Here is a 10,252-nt window from a genome sequence, read left to right as displayed (position 1 = left end):
TCTCCAAAGGTGGTCAGCTCGTAGTCAATCACCGGAAGCTCCAGATGATGAAAGGCCACCGGTTGCTTCTTGAAACGGAGTCCCACGAACCAGGGTGAACTGCGGCATCTAAGTAAGGCCAAGCAGTGCCGACGTTTTTTAGAGGCACGGTCTCGGGTGCTTGACACAACGCTTCTTACGTAAACTACTTACTGGTCAACAAATTTCGACGGTTGCTGCCATAGTAAATTTTATCACAGCAAACGGCGCTGATTTATGTTAGAGTAAAACATTTCAACAAAATAAGAAGGTAAAAAAAATCTTGCAACATTTTGATGATTTAACGCAGATTGATGTCGCACCCTACACAGGGGGATCATATGGAAATAGTGTGAGTCTCAAGTATACGTGGCTTACACTGACGTCTCAACAGCGGCCTCTGTGAAGGACCTAGCTGCTGCGCGCGTACCTTTTTTGGCGTATATTCCGCACCAGCAAATATGTTTTTCTCGGCAAGAACAAATAGGAATGACCATTAGTATACGGTACGATGACGTAAAGTGCAAGCCATGTATAGATGGCGTTTCCAGTCGTCCATTTCATCGTCAAGTCCCTGGGGTTTTGTGAAAGTGTGGACGCATCCAGCGACTTTCACTACGGCGGATTTTCCGAACCCATGTCCGTCTGCTAAGCCGCAGTCACAATGCCAATACACCATACAAACTACAGCCTGCAGACTCTGTCTCCGGTGTGTTTTTACTTGTACGACAGACCTGTCACATTGGTCGTACAAAAACTGTTTGCGGACATATGTTTGACGCACACATATATGTGAAGCAAACGCGCCTCAATCATGCTCGAGGAACGACTGCAGATAAGTCTGTCATCATGTCTACAGCTAACACCATGTCTTTTATGCCTTAGCACCATCTCAGCTTTAAAGGAGAGTTTTATGGTCGGACCAGCGGAACCGTCATGGGTGCGTCGATCTCGGTCACCACAGCAAATCTGATGATGGAGGCCATTGAACAAGGGGCACTGCAGTCATTCGCCTCAAGCCCTAAACTGTCTTTGCGCTACGACAACGATATCTTTCGTATCATAAAGAGGTCAGAAGTGGGCAACCTTCTTTTGCGTCTAAAGACCATCTAGACGGGTACCGAATTCATTGTGGAATGTAAAATGAACAGCACTTTGGCGTTTCTGGATGTGTAATGAAGCTGCAAGGCGAGGACCTGGATTTTACAGTATACAGAAAGTCAACTCCCACAGGACGTTACTTGCGGTTTGACTCAAACCACCTAATAAGACACAAGGCTTCGGTTGTCACGACCCTACTGTCCAGAGCGAGAAACGTCTGCTGATCAGAGATGGGCCGGGAAAATGAAGGAAAAACAGTCGCCATCGATTTGAAGAAGGACGGCTGCACCATGCAGCTTCATATCTCGCGTGTTGCTCGGCGTCAAGATCGCAATCGTCGACACGTTCTGCCGCAGAACAGCACGGGGCTTCGCCCATATCAACGATTCCGTGTTCCCTACATAAAGGGGACTAGCGAAGCGCTGGCGCGTGCGCTGGCAAAAGAAAATATTTATGCGTTTTGCAAACCGGTATCGACACTGGGGCGTATGATGCCGCGACCGAAAGATCGTCTCTCTTAAAGAAAGAGCGCAGGGTGTTGTATGTTCATGCGCAGAGTGCCCTGCCACCCACATCGGCGAAACAAAGAACTTCTCAGAAATAATTCGACAACACAAAAACAATCTGGGCAAACTCGACCGCGAGCGCAGCACTGTTGCGGAGCACTGTGAGGACAATGGCCATCGAATCGACTTTGCAGACACCGGCATCATAATCATGAAACGAACTTCCGCCAGCTGTTGTTTTATAGGCTTATCCAAGCAACACAAGGAAACATGAATAGGTTCACAGGCACATTACCATCATCCTACGTGAAAGGACTAAACCACCTAATAAAGAAATTAAAAAAAAAATAGACCATCATCGTAGAGGGAAACGAGGCTATTGTCGCCTATCTGAGAATAGTCGCACATGAAGAAAAAAACCGAGCCGGTTTTAGAACGTCGGGATCTTGTAGGTTTTGGTACGTTTTTTGTTAAATTTTGTATAGTCTTCTGTGCCATGTACGAGCAGTGTGACCAAGGCCTTAGGCTCTCCTTGCGATCTGATTGGTTGACAGCGCGCCTCTTTTGCTTCAGTCTGTACCCAGGTAAGACTTTCCCACGCCGTGACGAAAAGATTTCAGACCACGTAATTTAAGGACCGCGTTGTTACGTCAGCCCCACCTGAATTTCCGGTTCCTCCCGTAGAACATATTTCCCTCGGTGCAGGTGCAGGGTGGACAGGAGACACCGGCGCGTTCCGAGCACACATGAGACGGCGGGCACGGCGTGAGGGCTAGCTGGTGAAGGTTCCAGGACAGGACACGGGTCACGTTTCCCGCCGTCGCCCTGCACTCGTACAGACCGGCGTTCCTGGAAGACGCCTTCTGGACTAACAGCGAGCGACGGGCCTGCTGGTAGACGCCATCGTTGGCCACCAGGAGGGTATACTCGCTGACGTGGCGTCCGTCCACGTAGCAAGTGACCATGGTGTCCGCAGAAAGCTCGAGGACGTAGTCGAGGTGGATGGTATCGCCCACGGGCCACCTGAGACGTGAAGTAAGATCAGTTGGTGGGCAATGGTTGGGTACAAGTTAAGGATATGCTCCAGAAACTCCTCCCTCATTACCGCAAGCCACCATTCTTGTCCGCCACTGGGGCGAAAGTCGCGCTCTGCATGCTACTCATCTTCAAGAAGAACAAGACAAGCTGGACACAAAAAAAATCTTTATAGGCCCAAAAATTGAGTGGTCGCCCGCGCGAGCCCTGGCCCGTGCCACAGGTCCCCGTCACAAAACTCGTCACGGCTACTGTTTTTCTTACATAATCCAGGGATTGATTCGATGCCATGGCTGGTACGTGAGGATGTTTATTTGGAGTATTCTTGACTATACTCCGCGACAACTTTTCTTGGCAATGCAGTGGAAGGTACGTCCCGCGTCCTCTCTCCCATTTTGAGTGTACGCAGGCTTTCCTCCTCCCCCATTTCCGGGGAGAGGAGGAGAGCCTGCGTACACTCAAAATGGGAGAGGGGACGCGGGCCTGTACCTTCCGCTGCATTGCCAAGAAAAGTTGTCGCGGAGTATAGTATCCGAATATATACTTGTCGTCACAAACACACACACACACTGACAAAAGAGTTTTGCGCATTTTTCATACGTTGCGCGAAAGAGTTCTTACGAGGTTTGGTCTTCGAAGGAAAGAAAAAGTATTCTTTTGGCATTCGAAACGTGTGCGTCTCGATAAAAGAACATAAAGCTAATCTAAGATGCACATGCATATATTTTTACTCAGCGGATTATAGGTGGAAATTAGTTAAGTTTTCGATAGGAGCCGAACTTTTTTTAGTGCTGTTCTTCAGGTAACTACGAGTATATGGCTACACAGCATATGCAAATCAAGTATGCACATCAACAACACCCCGCACCAGCCACGGCATCAGATTGCTCCGCGGATCAACCTGAAAAGGCAGTAGGGGAGTGACACTTATATGTTCCCAAGATCGGCAGTCTTGATGGCTCGTTAGATTTACCACTACCTCCTGCACTGGTGCAGACAAGTGTACGGCAGTGAACTTCCGGTATGTGTATTGAGATACGTACACCGCCCTACACTTTTCTGCACCGGTGCAGGGGCTGCAGGTCAATCTAACGAGCCTACTGAGGACACTCACCACCAACACGCGCTGAGCAGCCACGCACTCGGCTATGGCTCACGTGGACCCACTGAACACGAAGTCGTCTATTAGACGCCTAAAGACGTCTTGGCAAGGCGTGCAGAAGGTTTTGTGTATGTCTTGGAAAGACGTGATAGCCTAAGACGTATTGAGTCATCTTGTAGCCGCCCTGTAAACTTCATAACGCTTCCTCTTTTACAAGACGTCTTGCAAGGCGTCTCCTAGACATCTTAGAGACAGCTAAAAGACGCCCAAGACGCGAGTCTTCTCTTTGAGATGTCTTTTAGACGTCTACGTCAAGATATCTTGAGACGTCTTGTAAAGATGTCTTACAGACGTCTTGCGTCTCTAGCTTAGTCGAGCCGCTTCAAGCCAGCTACCAGACGTCTTGCGCTCAGTGGAGAATACACCCTGTAGCCATCACAAATTATGGGAAGTGGGCAGCTTCTGGGAGAGAAAGACGATGACGCGGCCGAGGTCGCGCGAAGGCAGTCGCTCGGATTCTGGGACTGTTCTGATAAACGTGTTTCTTATAATTATTTTGTGCGTGTCCAGCTTGTTTCGTTTTTCTTTAGGACGAGCAGTAAATACAGATTCCACAGACATCAGCAAGACATGCGTCTCGGTAGCAGCATATTTACGCAGACTGTAGGTCTCAATAGAGTTTCTGTATATAACTCCCTACGGTAGCAGAGTTGCGCATTCAGCCTCGGCGAGTGGCCGTAGTGCCGGCTTTTCTGCACGGCCCTGGATGCTTTTCTCGTCATGTGACTGATTTTGACGAATAGCGGCGCCGCGCATGGAAAACTGAAAAGGAGGTGGAAGCGGGGGAACATATACGCCGGGGCGCGTACAGCGTCGGCGGAGCGACCGTTGCGGTGGCTTTCCTGAACGGCGCTGGATGCTTGGCTCCTCACGTGATCAATCTCGGCTAATAGCGGCGTGACGCCTCGGGGAAAACGAATAAGCAAATCCGCTCCCCCTTCGGGCCAGCATAGCGAGGAACTCTAGCTCTCAAGTTTGGGAAGCGCCTCTGGCGAGCAAAGTCTACGTTACTCGTAGACGCTATACACTCCGTGCGACGCGACCGGCGCGCCGCCACGCGGCCATTACTGAAGTTAGGCAATGAGAATTCCAGCGAAACGAAATCACGCCGTATACATTGGTACGCATTGAAGTCGTAGCGGTGCGGTTGCGCTGGGTTGACAGCATGAACTGCTGCGTCGTTAAGTGCTTCAATAGTTACGCGTTGTATCTCATGGGGATGAAGTTTCACCATTTTTGAACTCGCCGATGTTTTGTGGGACATCGATAAGGATGGATGCCGTATACGACGCGAAAAATTTGGTCGCCCGATCATTTCTGCCACTGTTTTGATATTCTACACTGCCGTGTTTCGCTCAGCGTTTGTTTTCGTGCCAGGAACGCCTACATATGTTAGAGCCGATGGGACGAACTGAAATGCCATCCTACACTCGCGGGTATGCAGTGCCAATTTCGTTGGAGGAATTCCCTCCAAAGAAGTTTTGTCCCCATTGTACGTGTCGGTAATATTTCCGGACCAGTATGAAATGCAGTCTGTACTTCATGATGAATGATTCGGACGGTACAAAAACTGAGAAATATGAGTCTAAGAAAAATTACAATGAAATTCGGAATCACTGAAGAATCGACGTTTGAGTATGGAAGTTTATGTGGTGTGCTTTCTTTTTTGATCAGCGTCCTTTTGGATGTGGAAATGCCGACAGCCCGAGTCCTGTAGGTGACAACTCTTTTTTTTTTGGCTTTGGAGCCACCTATATAAAGTTGTTTTAATTAGAAGTATAGTCCCACTGGTCCCTTCCTACCTGTAGAGTCTGCACCTCCTACGACGAGTGGTGTTTTCTTAACAATCCTTGACGGTCAAAGCCAGTTCTCATTCAGTTACGCCGCCCAAAGTAAATTTCCATCTGGTTTCCCTATGCCACCTCTTGTTGGTATAATAAGTGTTGTGTCAAGTTACTGTCATGACCAATTACCTATGTGCCCAAATCTGCGCTTCGCACTGTCCGCTTATAACACAATACTTTGGGTCCAATATTGGATATCCCGTACAGCTTTATTCCCTCGGAACATAACTTTTACACCTGCTGTCTTAATTAAACTTGGCACACTTAGTGCACAAACTTAGGGAACATCTCACTCGCCTCCAAATCTCATTGTTCAAGCAATCCTATACTGTTCTAGCGACGAGCGAAACAAATTTCCTGCGGAGACAGTGGTGCACTGTACACACTTTCCTTTCATGCATGAACATCTCACTCGCCTCCAAATATCATTGCCCCAGTAGTCCTACGTTTACAGTGGCGAGCCAATCAAATTTTCCACTAAGAGCAGTTACAGCGGTGGCCATCTTACTTTTCGGAAAATTGCTCCAACCCCTTTTTCGACCGCGACTAGAGAAATGACCCCTATTAACGACTAAACCCAATATTAAAAGCGGAGAACAGCTACATGCTCTTCTTAGGTCAGCCCAAGCCCTCATGCAACGTCACTCTCAACGTATCGGCTCAAACAGCAGAAGTTCCGTCCGTACGCGCTTCCGCCGCCACAGCTTCGCACGCAAAAAGGCGCTGCAGGCTGCTGAGCGCGCCTCACTGTTGAACGCCAGCTCCTCCGCTAGCGGCGGTACGCGCGTTTTTCAAAGCGCCCCCTATAGTTCCCGCACGGAGCGTATAAGCTGGCAAAATTTCATTGGTGAATAAAAAATTGTTTAAAACGACAAAAATAACAAAATAGCTAAAAGAAAAGCGCTCTTATTGTCTGGATAGGACAGCGCAAGCTGCATTTTTCTTTTCGTTTATTTAAACTTTCTTTAGTTCTTTGAGACGCTCTCTCACCGCGCGTGAACAGATGCGGACGCAAACTTGTAAACGACTGTGACTCGTGCATGATCGAACGCTGCAGGAGCGCTTTATGCTCGATGCAAGCATTACATGGGTGCTTATTGCATGGTGCGCTCGCGCCCCCTGGCCGAGAGAAACAGGCCTATTGCGGTGAGCACTGCTGGCGGTAATGTAGCTGTGGGAGGAGCTTCGGGCACATTCTTAACCTGTGTGTCTGACCATAAGTTGGTTGCGCACAATGAAATCAACACAGCGCAAAGAGAGAAGGACTCGTAAGGAGAAGACAGGACGAGCGCTGACCTGACAGTTCTGACAACTGACCTGAGAGGTGTCGGCTGTAGCGCGGTTAGGGTTAGGGTGGAGGACGCGACGCTTGCCGCTTCTAAGACGATGAAGGTACGGAGGGCGGCGGAGATTGCCATTTGTGAGATCGTTCTTCTTGCTTGACTCACGTAGCACGATGCGTAGATGACGTGGCGAAGGTAAGCAAACTGAGATACCTTGGAGATGGTGAATGCGGTGCGATTGGGACTCAAGAATGGACGTGACGACTCGTGGCCGAAGAAGGGCCGAGAACCTGAGAGCATGAACCGTTAGAACAATTTTGAGTTCCATCGCGTGAGGCACGTGCTTTTGAGTCACGTTTTTACTATCGTCGTCACACGCGCTACCCGACGACTGAAGGGTTGTAAATAATTTGAGCACCGTGTTTTAATACCTTCGAAGCTGTGCATGGTTTGCACTATGGAACACTGTAATTTTCTACTAAAGTCACCGGATCTAGCAGCGCCAGGGGGGCTATGTTGCGCTTTTTGGACTCCCAGGAGACTTGGAAGAGGGAAGTGACCTCAGCAACACAGCAAACGCAGATTGGATGTTGACAGAAGAAAACGAAATCAACACCCAATCTGCGTTTCCTGTGTCGTTGACGTCACTTCCCTCTCCCTAGTTTCCTGGGAGTCCAAAAAGCGCAACATAGCCCCCCAGCACTCCCCGTATGGTCGCCATTTTAATTGATGGAAAGAGCATTTTCTCCTTGACTTCTTTATTCCTGGTGAGGCGATCAAAATTCGCGGTGACAGCTTGCTTTATAAAGGCATTTCTTGTATACCGAGATGTCATTATGCACACAGCGGCGAAACAGGCTCACATTCTCGCAATGCTACCACATGCGGCGTCGGTGTTTGGCTGCATTTAAGACTATTGTTGTGCTTGTCTTGAAATACGCAAGAAGAACAAGATCACTGTAAGAGATCTGTGGAGATAAGCATGACTGATATTCCCTACACGTTGCCAAAAACGCTTATATTGCCGAGGAACGCTTTCAGTACAATGAAGCTCCACATCTTCCCGCGACTGGTTCAGGACGACCTTTTTGGAGCTTCGGAGATTTGAAAAGACCGAAATGTTCATTGCCATAGTAACAGACTTGTGCACTTTATTCAAGATACTGTGTCTCAAATACTTCTGCTAGTATTTCGGTACCTCGCAAATACATTTCGCCTAGGGTATTTGCCACTCTCTCTTAATTACATTTCTCAGTATCTTGTACTCAGTATCTCAAATACATTTTTCAAGCTTCGAAAATACTTGTCTCGCCGGAATAATGTACGTCAGACTCCAGGGAAAAACGGAAGAAGAGTGGTTGTTTGGGCGAGTTGGTTTGACATCTTATACAATCTTGTGCGCAACAAAGACGAGGACAAAAGCAGAGAAGAGGACACAACAAGGCGCCTTGTTGTGTCCTCTTCTCTGCTTTTGTCCTCGTCTTTGTTGCGCACAAGATTGTATAAGAGGCAAAACGGAGCCGATTGCAGACATGAAGGCAAGCGACCAGACGCAAGACAGGAAACAAGGCACGAGCAAAATGCCGTCTCCGAAGGCCAACAAAAAACTAAATAAATAGCCCCAACTATACGCCCGCCTTAATGTGCACTCTTCCTCGCCTATTTTTTTTTTTTCTTTTCAATTCGTCTTTGAATGGCACGTTACCTTTGGAGCTAGGGAAGAGCTGATGACGTCATCCGGATTTTAAACCTTTTGTCTGAAACCAGAGTGGTTCCGTCAGTGGCGGAAGGTTGTGACGCCCACGCTCGGTAAGGCCACAATGGACCATTTTTCAGATATTGCCGGTTCATGTGGCTTTGTATGAAAATGCGCGAGCACGTTTTCAAGTGAGCGCGAGCACTCCCTCGGCCACGGAAGCTTGATCCAGCGGGATTTACTTTGACATATATTGGACTTCTCCAAAGCTCCTTGTGTGCCTATTCTGCCGTAACTTTGGCTCCTAAACTCGTTCAAAAGATACATTTTTTATCTCTTTCCGGACGCTCACATTGTTTAATTCTCGAAATCCTCTCACCCAGTTTCCCGCCAGGTTAAGCCAGGGATTTCGGTTTCGTGGACACTCTCCTGTGATAATTTCTTTTGGCAGTTTGAAGGCACAGGCGCTCCTCCTCGCTCTTGTCTGGAGAGACAAAATACTCGCTTTTAGTTGTTGATCAACAACAAAAGCTGCTGTTTTTTTTATTTTATATAGCCGATGTTTATTTGCGTACTCATCATCAAGCCTGGCTGCCTGATCAACTCCTAGTTCGGCTGTTAAGCGCGAAACACATGTACGACGAAACCTTCCGATCCGACGTGCGGACTGCCGGAATGACCTTGGGGGGAGAGGGTTTTCGTAGCATCGGAGAGCGTTGAAAACCCTCGCCTCCGACCGTCGTATTGCGCGGTCGGACGTCGGATCGGACGGTTTCGTCGTACATGTGTTTCGCGCTTTAGTTATATGCAATGCCCGACTATGTACCAAGTCCGTCGAATCGCGTCAAGGCAAATCGCCAACTTATTGCGGAATACGTCATGAGCCGAACCGACCGCCAAACTGAAGCACGCCAGCTGCCAAGCCTACAACACGCGAGTTCCCCTTGCTCCTAAAATCCTTCGGCGCCATTATGTTGTGTTTCCAGAATTTAAACATCGATTGCAGCAGCTAAGTCGCTTCTTGAAAGTGATCAAGATCAAAGCAGAATAGGATTTTCAGCGAAGTCGTCACAAGCAGAGAATCCCCTTTTGACTCTTTTATATTATCAACTTGCAACAGTCACCCTTTTGACTCTTTTATTCTTATATTACCAACTTGCAACCTACATGCCGAGTATCTTCGAATGTAATTAAATGACATTTTCAAGGTATTTGTACTCTACTAAAGACAGTTTTTAGTAAAAATAAATTAAATACTACTCTGAACACATTTTCAAATTGCTATTTAATATCATATCTTAAATACGTTTGTTGAGTATTTGGCACAACGCTGGGTGACAGAAACCGACCAGCCAATTTTGGTCGTCTGCATGCTAAAATTGTGCTGTCTATGTGTTTATACAGCCGACAGTTAGTCAGCAATATTCACACGGGGAACGCTTTTCGGGGAGGGATGTGCCTAACGTCAGTGATCGGGAAACCCCCTCCCGGACTCCAGCATTCGCACGAACGGCGGGGATACGCTGGCTAGCTTCGTTTCAGCTTAAACAGGCCCTGCAACATTTTTTAGAGCGTAGCTCTTGGGCGTCCGTTTCCGGGGTGAGCGG

Source organism: Ixodes scapularis, unplaced genomic scaffold (assembly GCF_016920785.2).
Source record: "Ixodes scapularis isolate PalLabHiFi unplaced genomic scaffold, ASM1692078v2 PGA_scaffold11__112_contigs__length_91849675, whole genome shotgun sequence".
Taxonomy (NCBI): domain Eukaryota; kingdom Metazoa; phylum Arthropoda; class Arachnida; order Ixodida; family Ixodidae; genus Ixodes; species Ixodes scapularis.
The sequence above is the reverse complement of the archived record's forward strand: the minus strand, read 5'-3'. Positions refer to the sequence as shown.